The sequence below is a fragment of the Rhinoraja longicauda genome, chromosome 21, assembly GCF_053455715.1.
Source record: "Rhinoraja longicauda isolate Sanriku21f chromosome 21, sRhiLon1.1, whole genome shotgun sequence".
NCBI lineage: Eukaryota > Metazoa > Chordata > Chondrichthyes > Rajiformes > Arhynchobatidae > Rhinoraja > Rhinoraja longicauda.
In genome coordinates this window covers 793,214-803,180 of record NC_135973.1, presented here as the reverse complement: position 1 = coordinate 803,180, position 9,967 = coordinate 793,214, and positions in this window count along the sequence as shown.

The window sequence follows — 9,967 nt, the reverse complement described above, 5'->3', positions numbered from 1 at the left end:
GCCCCACCCCCCCCACCCCCTCACCCCCCCACCCTCACCCTCACCCCCTCACCCCCCAACACCTCATCCCCACCCCATCAACCCCCCCACCCTCATCACCCCACCCTCACCCCACCCCCTCACCTCCCACCACCCTCACCCCCTCACCCCCCACCGCCCCACTGCCCCACCCCCCCACCCCCTCACCCCCCCCACTCTCACCGTCACCCCACCCCCTCACCCCCCCCCAACCTCACCCTCACCCCACCCACCCCCCCCACTCCCCCCACCCCCCATCCCCTCATCCCCCACCCCCTCACCCCCCAATCCCCCACCCCCTCACACCCACCCCCTCACCCCCCACCGCCCCACCCCCCCACCCCCTCACCCCCCCACCCTCACCCTCACCCCCTCACCTCCCACCACCTCATCCCCACCCCATCAACCCCCCCCACCCTCACCCCCCCCCCCCCCCCCACCACACCATGTCAGTGGATCGCATGCAACTGTTGGACTGGCCGATACACAATAAACCTTCACATTGGAGATGGGATCATTACACAGTGTTGTGGTTTTGTTCAACTATCAGAAGGATGGTTTGAAACATTCCTTTGTTAATTGCGGTGTTTACAGCACAGAAATCTCCAATGGAAACGTTGTGAATTTGATGAAAAATGTTAATGATCACAATCAGAGTGAAACTGCCTGGATTTATAATCAGAAGCAATGACGAGCAACGCCAACTTCTGTGTGGAACCAGAGGGACATCTCAATGCTCCCAACACTTGCACATGTACTAGAACATGGTGACCACGACCATGGCAGGTCAGTCCAGACTGGCCACAGTGGCGGTCGTGGTACATCCACCAACCAAAGACAGACACAAAATGCCGGAGCAACTCAGCGGGTCAGGCAGCATCTGTGGAGAACATGGATAGGGGACGTTTCACAGAGTGCTGGAGTAACTCAGTGGGTCAGGCAGCATCTGTGGAGAGATGGAATGGGTGACGTTTCGAGTCAAGACCCTTCTTCAGACTGATAAAATAATGTGCAGGAGATTCTGTCTGAAGAAGGGTCTCGACCCAAAACGTCACCCATTCTTTCTCTCCAGAGATGCTGCCTGACCCGTTGAGTTACTCCAGCACTTTGTGTCTATCTTCGGTTTAAACCAGCATCTGCAGTTCCTTGCTACACACATCCACGAACCACATCCCCAAACATCTGATGAGCAACTCCACCTGAGAGGAATAGTGTCCAGGTGGAGACAAGGAGGAGGTTGTCCAACGACGTGTGACTGAGGGCCGGGTGAGTGACTGTGGACTGATCTCTCCTCCTCTCATCACAGTATAACAGCACGGCACGCTGGTGCAGCGGGTAGAGCTGCTGCCTCACGGTGCCAGACACCCGGGTTCCATAATCACCATGGGTGTTGGATGAGAGGGGATCTTATAGAAACATATAAGATTATTAAGGGATTGGACACGTTAGAGGCAGGAAACATGTTCCCAATGTTGGGGGAGTCCAGAACCAGGGGCCACAGTTTAAGAATAAGGGGTAGGCCATTTAGAACTGAGACGAGGAAAAACTTTTTCAGTCAGAGAGTTGTGAATCTGTAGAATTCTCTGCCTCAGAAGGCAGTGGAGGCCAATTCTCTGAATGCATTCAAGAGAGAGTTAGATAGAGCTCTTAAGGATAGCGGAGTCAGGGGGTATGGGGAGAAGGCAGGAACGGGGTACTGATTGAGAGTGATCAGCCATGATCACGGTGAATGGCGGTGCTGGCTCGAAGGGCCGAATGGCATACTCCAGCACCTATTGTCTATTGTCTGTTGTCTGTACGGAGTTTGTACGTTCTCCCCGCGTGGGTTTTCTCCGGTTTCCTCCCACACTCCAAAGGCACACAGGTTTGTAGGTTAATTGGCTTCAGTAAAATTGTAAATTGTCCCTGGTGTGTGTAGGATAGTGTTAGTGTGCGGAGATCGCTGGTCGGCACGGACTCGGTGGGCCGAAGGGCCTGTTTCTGCGCTGTATCTCTGCAAAGTAAAAGTAAACTAAAGTAACAGCACCTGATATTTCGCTTGGGTGCCTCACCCCCCCCGGGGGTGTGAACATTGACCTCTGTGACCAAGTAACCCTCGCGTCCCCTCTCTCTCCGTCCCTCCCCCACCCTAGTCGTTGTACTTGTTTCAGAGTGGTCGTGTTGAGCCTTGAATCATCACTGGCTCATCCCAACCACACGCCGACTGGTGTCAGAGTCATTGCATCCAGTGACGTGCTTGCAGGAGGTTATTTCACAGCCCTCATTACCAACGGTGCTTTTGATTAAATGTTAATTACTCTGCAGATATAAGGCATTAAAACTAATAATCCGATGTGTAATGAAACCAGCCACAGGCTACGCGTAATCCCCGGCGCCAGAGCAATGCAGCAGCAGGAACGTCACTCACAGATGAACAGAATGGAATTTGGACCCAACAGAATTAATAGCTGGACACAGATTGCTGGAGTAACTCAGCGGGTCAGGCAGCATCTGTGGAGAACATGGATAGGTGACGTTTCGGGGCGAGACCCTTCAGTTATTTGCTAACTGCGCCACATGCAATGGGCCAACAGCATGTTGGGCTTGACAGAAGATGAGTTGGTTTGACAGATGGTCCAGTATAAATTAAAAACCAGTTTCCAATTTCTTCAGGAAGGAGAATATTCATCTCAGCTCAGACAGGGGTTCGCGAGGCATCGCTGAAGGTGATTGATGCCAACAGTAATGTCCTGAAAATCACTCCTCTCTCAATCCCATTCTTAACTGGCACGGAATTATTGCCTGCGGCCATAACGTCCAGGCTGGGAGACATCACCTGTGGTTCCCACTCACCTGCTCACTATGTGGCTGCACTTTACTCCTGCTCAGCCTTGCTGGTTGGGTAAGTGCCGCAAGAACCTGTCACACTGCTTTGTTGTGTTCCACTCGAGACAGAGTGTTGTGGGGGGAGACAGAGACAGAGACAGAGTGTTGTGGGGGGAGACAGAGACAGAGACAGAGACAGAGACAGAGTGTTGTGGGGGGAGACAGAGACAGAGACAGAGACAGAGACAGAGACAGAGTGTTGTGGGGGGAGACAGAGACAGAGACAGAGTGTTGTGGGGGGAGACAGTCCCCAGTCCCCAGTCCCATTCACAGTCTACCCCAGGACAGAAGGGGGAGGGGTTGTACAGTTTGATAGCCCCATGGTAGAAGGATCTCCTGTGGCATTCTGTGCTGCATTGTCCACGTTAATCTTGCTGTGGGCTGCATTATATTCAATAACGGAGCACTCTAGATTGCTGGGGATTCCTGACCAGGGGCTTTGTGATGGGACAGAGGCTGTCGTTGGTGTAGATTGGGTTGAACGCAGTGTTGGGTCCAACATGTTGCCATCTGTGAGGTCAAAGCCTGAATCACAGGTGGTCAGACTGACAATCACGAGTCACCCACTGACTGACATCTTGGATTTCCGCTGGATCCGAGGAAGTGTCACATTTTAAACTGTTCTGGTGAAAGTATTTCATAAATTCATGTGATAGGAGCAGAATTGGGCCATTCAGCCCATCCATGGTGCACAGCACGGTGGCGCAGCGGTAGAGTTGCTGCCTTACCGTGAATGCAGCGCCGGAGACCCGGGTTCGATCCTGACTATGGGCGCCGTCTGTACGCAGTTTGTACGTTCTCCCCGTGACCTGCGTGGGTTTTCTCCGAGATCTCCGGTTTCCTCCCACACTCCAAAGACGTGCAGGTTTGTAGGTTAATTGGCTTGGTAAATGTAAACGTTGTCCCTTGTGTGTGTAGGATAGTGTTAGTGTCCGGTGTGGACCCGGTGGGCCGAAGGGCCTGTTTCTGCACTGTGTCTCTAAACTAAACTAAACTAAAAACTGAAAAAAGTCTACTCTGCCATTCAATCATGGCTGATCTATCTCTCCCTCCTAACCCCATTCTCCTGCCTTATCCCCATAACGCCTGATACCCGCACTAATCAATAACCCGCACTAATCAATAATCCGCCTTTAAAATATCCACTGACTTGGCCTCCACAGCCGTCTGTGGCAAAGAATCCCACAGATTCACCACCCTCTGACTAAAGAAATCCCTCCTCATCTCCTTCCTAAAGGAATGTCCTTTAATTCTGAGGCTGTGCCCTCTAGTCCTAGACTCTCCCACTAGTGCAAACGTACAGCTTACGCACGGTTCACTATATCTCCCGTAAAGTACTCTGCATCATTTTAACGTTTTGCTCAAAACCCAAAGAATGTAACCCCTCGGGTGCCAACATTCACACCTCTGCAGTCAGGTGGCAACGAGAAGAGGAAACGTTGTGGGTGGGTGTCTGTGATTTCCTCACTCTGTCAGGCAGCGTCTCTGGTTCAGTGTGAATGTCACAACCTACACTCACTGTTAAACACAGAAACATAGGCACAGAAGTAGGCCAAACCCTCCCTTCAAATATGATCGTGGCTGATCATCCACAATCAGTACCCCGTTCCTGCTTTCTCCCCATATCCCTTGATTCCGTTAGCCCCAAGAGCTAAATCTGACTCTTTCTTGAAAACATCCAGTGAATTGGCCTCCACTGCCTTCTGTGGCAGAGATTCCACAGGTTCACAACTCTCTGGGTGAAGAAATTTTTCCTCATGTCGGTCCTAAATGGTCTACCCCTTATTCTTAAACTGTGACCCCTGGTTCTGGACTCCCCCAACATTGGGAACATTGTTCCTGCATTTAGTCCTGTCCAATCCCTTAAGAATGTTTTATGTTTCTGTAAGATGCCCTCTCATCCTTCTAAATTCCAGTGAATACAAGCCCAGTCTTCATCATGTGTCAGTACAGAGGCCAGCTGTAATTATTATTAGTACCCGCTGTAACTAAACGTAAATAATTAAACAGGATCACATTCAGTATTATGGAGGCCTCAAGGTATGGAATTAAGAAATTAGTTTGAATTCAAAACTGGCAGAAAAATTGAAATAGTTTTTTAACATATGTAATGCTACGGTGCTTATGGGAGATTTCAACATGCAGGTAGACTGGGAAAATCAGGTTGGAAATGGACCCCAGGAAAGAGAGTTTGTAGAGTGCCTTCGAGATGGATTCTTAGAACAGCTTGTACTGGAGCCTACCAGGGAGAAGGCAATTCTGGATTTAGTGTTGTGTAATGATCCTAATCTGATAAGGGGACTAGAGGTAAAAGAGCCATTAGGAGGCAGTGATCACAACATGATAAGTTTTACTCTGCAAATGGAAAGGCAGAAGGGAAAATCGGAAGTGTCGATATTACAGTATAGCAAAGGGGATTACAGAGGCATGAGGCAGGAGCTGGCCAAAATTGACTGGAAGGAGGCCCTAGCAGGGAAGACGGTAGAACAGCAATGGCAGGTATTCCTGGGAATAATGCAGAGGTTGCAGGATCAATTTATTCCAAAGAGGTGGAAAGACTCTAAGGGGAGTAAGAGACACCTGTGGCTGACAAGGGAAGTCAAGGACAGCATAAAAATTAAGGAGAGGAAGTATAACATAGCAAAGAGAAGTGGGAAGACAGAGGATTGGGACTCTTTTAAAGAGCAACAAACGTTAACTAAAAAGGCAATACGGGGAGAAAAGATGAGGTACGAGGGTAAACTAGCCAATAATATAAAGGAGGATAGCAAAAGTTTTTTTAGGTACGTGAAGAGGAAAAAAATAGTCAAGGCAAATGTGGGTCCCTTGAAGACAGAAGCAGGGGAATTTATTATGGGGAACAAAGAAATGGCAGACGAGTTAAACCGTTACTTTGGATCTGTCTTCACTGAGGAAGATACACACAATCTCCCAAATGTTCTAGGGGCCGGAGAACCTAGGGTGATGGAGGAACTGAAGGAAATCCACGTTAGGCAGGAAATGGTTTTGGGTAGACTGATGGGACTGAAGGCTGATAAATCCCCAGGGCCTGATGGTCTGCATCCCAGGGTACTTAAGGAGGTGGCTCTAGAAATAGTGGAAGCATTGGAGATCATTTTTCAATGTTCTATAGATTCAGGATCAGTTCCTGTGGATTGGAGGATAGCAAATGTTATCCCACTTTTTAAGAAAGGAGGGAGAGAGAAAACGGGTAATTATAGACCAGTTAGTCTGACATCAGTGGTGGGGAAAATGCTGGAGTCAATTATAAAAGACGAAATTGCTGAGCATTTGGATAGCAGTAACAGGATCATTCCGAGTCAGCATGGATTTACGAAGGGGAAATCATGCTTGACAAATCTACTGGAATTTTTTGAGGATGTAACTAGGAAAATTGACAGGGGAGAGTCGGTGGATGTGGTGTACCTCGACTTTCAGAAAGCCTTCGACAAGGTCCCACATAGGAGATTAGCGGGCAAAATTAGAGCACATGGTATTGGGGGTAGGGTACTGACATGGATAGAAAATTGGTTGACAGACAGAAAGCAAAGAGTGGGGATAAATGGGTCCCTTTCGGAATGGCAGGCAGTGACCAGTGGGGTACCGCAAGGTTCGGTGCTGGGACCCCAGCTATTTATGATATACATTAATGACTTAGATGAAGGGATTAAAAGTACCATTAGCAAATTTGCAGATGTTACTAAGCTGGGGGGTAGTGTGAATTGTGAGGAAGATGCAATAAGGCTGCAGGGTGACTTGGACAGGTTGTGTGAGTGGGCGGATACATGGCAGATGCAGTTTAATGTAGATAAGTGTGAGGTTATTCACTTTGGAAGTAAGAATAGAAAGGCAGATTATTATCTGAATGGTGTCAAGTTAGGAAGAGGGGATGTTCAACGAGATTTGGGTGTCCTAGTGCATCAGTCACTGAAAGGAAGCATGCAGGTACAGCAGGCAGTGAAGAAAGCCAATGGAATGTTGGCCTGCAGCGTGCAGCGTAGGTTCACTAGGTTAATTCCCGGAATGGCGGGACTGTCGTATGTTGAAAGGCTGGAGCGATTGGGCTTGTATACACTGGAATTTAGAAGGATGAGGGGGGATCTTATTGAAACATATAAGATAATTAGGGGATTGGACACATTAGAGGCAGGAAACATGTTCCCAATGTTGGGGGAGTCCAGAACAAGGGGCCACAGTTTAAGAATAAGGGGTAGGCCATTTAGAACGGAGATGAGGAAGAACTTTTTCAGTCAGAGAGTGGTGAAGGTGTGGAATTCTCTGCCTCAGAAGGCTGTGGAGGCCAGTTCGTTGGATGCTTTCAAGAGAGAGCTGGATAGAGCTCTTAAGGATAGCGGAGTGAGGGGGTATGGGGAGAAGGCAGGAACGGGGTACTGATTGAGAGTGATCAGCCATGATCGCATTGAATGGCGGTGCTGGCTCGAAGGGCTGAATGGCCTACTCCTGCACCTATTGTCTATTGTCTATATTAATATATTTTACAGGGAAAAACAGTAAACAGCAGAAAGAAATGATTACAGAAATAGACATCAGTCTGAAGAAGTGTCTCGACCCGAAACGTCACCCATTCCTTCTCTCCTGAGATGCTGCATGACCTGCTGAGTTACTCCAGCATTTTGTGAATAAATACCTTCGATTTGTACCAGCATCTGCTGTTATTTTCTTACACAGACATAGACACATAGTGCTGGAGTAACTCAGCGGGTCAGGCAGCATCTGTGGAGAACATGGATAGGTGACGTTTCACAGAGTGCTGGAGTAACTCAGCGGGACAGGCAGCATCTGTGGACAGAAGGGATGGGTGACGTTTCGGGTCGAGACCCTTCTCCAGACTGTAGACGGCTTGATGTACGATGTTTCTGCTGACTGGTTAACATGCAGTATGAAGGCTGTTCGCTGTACCTCGGTATACATGGCAATAATGAGCTCATTTCTACAGTGGGAGATGGCTGGCGGTGCAATGTCTCGGTCCACCCCTCCCGGCCCGGTTTGCCGGGCGTCTGCTCAGCTCTGCGTCCACCATCATCATATCTGTAGATGGGTGGGACCCGTGACACAGAGTCACAGAGTGATACAGCACTCAAACAGGCCCTTCGGCCCAACATGTCCCTGCTACACTAGTCCCACCTGCCCGCGTTTACTCATCTCTCCAAACCTGTCCTATCCATGTACCTGTCTAACTGTTTCTTAAATGTTGGGATAGTCCCAGCCTCAACTACTTCCTCCGGCAGCTCGTTCCAAAAACCCACCACCCTCTGTGTGGAAAAGGTACCCCTCAGATTCCTATCAAATCTTTTCCCCTTCACCTTAAACCTATGTCCTCTGGTCCTCGATTCCCCTACTCTGGGCAAGAGACTCTGTGCATCTACCCGATCTATTCCTCTCATGATTTTGTACACCTCTATAAGATCTCCCCTCATCCTCCTATGCTCCATGGAATAGAGACCCAGCCTGTTCAACCTGTCCCTGTAGCTCATACCCTCTAGTCCTGGCAACATCCTGGTGGCATTAGTGTTGTTGCTGGATGCAGTGTGGGCTTGAGGTGGGGGTGGAGGTGTGTTTGGGACAAGGGGGGGCAGGGTACGTGTGTGGTCACATCTAGAGTTGCCCAAACCCTCCACAGCTCACAAGGGGTGCAAAATAACGTTAAAAAAGAGAACAGATTGCAGCCGTTAGATGTGCAAACGACTCTATCATTGGCTGTGAATTATTAATAATCTGCACTTCCCCACAAAGCTGCTCCACTTCTCAAATGTCAAGCCCTGTTTGAGCTCAACACGTGGCCGATCAATCAGCTCCCACAACCAGGGCAGTATGAGCCCAGCACCCATAGTGTAGGCACAAGGGTCAGGGTCAGGGTCAGTGTGGACCCACCACCCACAGTGTGGGGACCAGGGTCAGGGTCAGGGTCAGGGTCAGAGTCAGGGTCAGGGTCAGTGTGGACCCACCACCCACAGTGTGGACACCAGGATCAGGGTCAGGGTGAGCCCAGCACCCACAGTGTGGGGACCAGGGTCAGGGTCAGTGTGGACCCACCACCCACAGTGTGGACACCAGGATCAGGGCCAGGGTCAGGGTCAGGGTCAGGGTCAGGGTCAGTGTGGACCCACCACCCACAGTGTAGGCACCAGGGTCAGGGTCAGGGTCAGGGTCAGTGTGGACCCACCACCCACAGTGTAGGCACCAGGGTCAGGGTCAGTGTGAGCCCAGCACCCACAGTGTAGGCACCAGGGGCAGGCTGGGATCAGGGTCAGGGTCCGGGCCAGGGTCAGGGCCAGGCTGGGGTCAGGATCAGGGTCAGGGTCAGGGTCAGGGTCAGGGTCAGGATCAGGGTCAGACTGGGGTCCGGGTCAGGGTCATGGTCAGGGTCAGACTGGGGTCCGGGTCAGGGTCAGGGTCAGGCTGGGGTCAGGGTCAGGCTGGGATCAGGGCGAGGGTCAGGCTGGGTCAGGGTCAGGGTCCAGGCCAGGGTCAGGGTCAGGCTGGGGTCAGGCTGGGTCAGGGTCAGGGTCAGGGTCCAGGCCAGGGTCAGGGTGAGGGCAGTGTGAGCCCGCCACACACAACGTAGTAGATAACATCAACGTCATCTTCATCCCATCAACAGCCAGGGTCAGCTTCGATGGGCTGAAGGGCTTGTTTCCACGCTGTATTTCCAAACTAAACAGGAGCCTAATTTATTGAACAAACATCTGATTTGTGGCAGAAAGAAACAAGGAACTGCCTTAAGTCAGTGTTGTTTCTCAAAGCTGATTTGCCAGAAACTGCAGGTATTTTCCTGACAACTGGGTAAAGATTGATGATGTGTTTATCTTCCCCAGGTGCTAGTCTACTGGGAGATGGGCCGAGCGGTGGCCATGACACTGCTTCATTGCCTTCCCCTGGTGCTAGCTTCCACCTGGCGCTAGTCTAGGGGTAGATGGGCCGAGTGGTGACCATGACACCGTGTCATTGCCTTCCCCTGGTGCTAGTCTCCGGGTAGATGGGCCGAGCGGTGGGCATGTCACTGCTTCATTGCCTTCCCCTGGTGCTAGCTTCCCCTGGCGCTAGTCTAGGGGTAGATGGGCCG